We start from the raw sequence: 2,500 nt of genomic DNA, 5'->3' as shown, positions 1-2,500 counted from the left end.
GATATTGCTCTATATAAAAGATCAAGCTCAAAATGAGTACCTGGCCGTTTACAACATCGTCTCTGACTTTTAACAATTTAATATATCATCCAATATGTTCAGTGTTGCTGTTGGCTTGTGACCCGTTGTAAAGCGTTTAAAGCACATTTTGCGGATATAGCGCTATATAAATGCTCAAGTCTTATGTGTATTCATCATGATGTAATATTGGAAATGTGTTATATAAATGTAATTTATTATCATTAATTTCTAAAATACAATGTTATTCTTCGTGGGAGACAGACAAGGTGTTGGCATGGTCTATATCTTGTAAATGGAATCAACTAGAAAGCCAAGCTTGCATAATAGCGATGGAGGTTGCTGGATGATATGAATTAATAACAAATACAACAATAACATATGATAATGATGATGTGAAGATGATGATGATGATGATGATAATGATGACGATGATGATGATTATATGTAGTAATGGTAACAATGACAATATTACTAATGTTGATGAAGTTGATAATAATAATAATAATAATAATAATAATAATAATAATAATAATAATAATAATAATAATAATAATAATAATAATAATAATAATAATAATAATAATAATAATAATAATAATAATAACAGTAAAAATAAAAACGATGATGATGATGATGATGAAGATGATGCTGCTGCTGCTGCTGCTGCTGATGATGATGATGATGATGATGATGATGATGATGATGATGATGATGATGATGATGATGATGATGATGATGATGATGATGATGATGATAACAATAGTAATAATAATGATTATGATGATGATAATTATAACAAAAATAAAAATAAAAATAAAAATTCCCTTTATTCATCTCATAGGGGACATTTGTCCCTAGGGTCTGTTCCAAGGGAAGACTGGAATAACACGTGCGTCAGCCGCAGTGCAGGGCCGTAAATCCAGCTAGGACGAGGTGACTTGCTAAGGGCCACACAGCTCAGCGGGGGTTGATCGAACTCGGTACCTTTCGAGTACGAAGCAAAGACCGTAGCCCTGCGCCACGCTGCCCCCAATGATGATAAAGGTGGTAATAATAATAGGGCACTTGGAGAGCGCATTAAAGTTTATAAAATTATGACCAATACGATTTACATTGCTGTTAAAATATGGATTTCTTGTATCACAACCCAACTATACCTCTCTCTCTCTCTCTCTCTCTCTCTCTCTCTCTCTCTCTCTCTCTCTCTCCCCCCCTCTCTCTCTGACTCTCTCTCTCTGACTCTCTCTCTCTCTGACTCTTTCTCTCTCTGACTCTCTCTCTCTCTGACTCTCTCTCTCTCTGACTCTCTCTCTCTCTGACTCTCTCTCTCTCTGACTCTCTCTCTCTCTGACTCTCTCTCTCTCTGACTCTCTCTCTCTGACTCTCTCTCTTCCTCTCTCTCTCTCTCTGACTCTCTCTCTCTGACTCTCTCTCTCTCTGACTCTCTCCTCTCTCTCTCTCTCTCTGACTCTCTCTCTCTCTCTGACTCTCTCTCTCCGTCTCTCTCTGTCTGTCTCTCTCTCTCTGTCTATCTCTGTCTCTGTCTCTCTCTCTGTCTCACACACACATACAAACACAAACACGCACATGCACACACACACACACACACACACACACACATATGAATATTCACAAATAGGGATTAAACATTTAATAATATTATGCCTAAGATCAAAAATAGGCAGACGTGAAAAGGAAATGTTTTAGTTTCGATTTAAAAGAATACGATTCAATAGTCTGATGTCACGCCGCCCGGCAACAGCGGCCCTCTTGGTTCTAAACAAAGAAAAACATTACTTTTTATTTTTCATGCTGGCTAGAACTTTTCATATGCCTTGTGATCAGAATGTGTAAAAGTCAAATTTATGTTTTTTTTCCCCTCTGGATACCCTTTATCTCGCCGGAGAAATATTTCATACGGGCGTCCGCCATTTTTCCGATAGTTTAGAGCCAGTGTTACTAAGTTACCATGCGTCATTAGGAAGGAAGTGACGTTACGACTATTGAAGAGTATTAACAGATGGTTATTCTCTGGTGGTTGAAATTCCATATAGATACGGGCTCACATGATCATGATATAAAAGTATCGTCCGCCAAAATAATTGGATTTAAAAATAGGAACTAAAAGTTTAGTTTTATCATATGATGATATCATTGGTCTGGAAGGGTTACCTTACCTTACCCGGGTTCCATCTCTTTCCAGAGGTCGGATGTCATGGCCTTCCATCCTTCACGGTCCATTGCAGCCTCGTTCCAGTCTGCCATGCGCCGTCCTGTAGCTTCCTTTATGCCATCTGTCCAGGATTTCCTTTGTCTTCCTCTGCCTCTCTTTCCTTCAATTCTTCCCTCCATTATCCTTTTTTCGAGACTGTCATGTCTTCGCATATGTCCAAAATATGACAGCTTTTTGTGCTTCACAGTCAAAAGAAGTTCTTTTTGTTTTTGGTTATAAAGATGTAAAAGGTTTTTAAAAGTAAAA

Source organism: Berghia stephanieae, chromosome 6 (assembly GCF_034508935.2).
Source record: "Berghia stephanieae isolate SIO BIC M18660-M18661 chromosome 6, UCSD_Bste_1.3, whole genome shotgun sequence".
In the NCBI taxonomy this organism is placed as follows: Eukaryota; Metazoa; Mollusca; class Gastropoda; order Nudibranchia; family Aeolidiidae; genus Berghia; species Berghia stephanieae.
Note: the sequence above shows the minus strand (reverse complement) of the source record.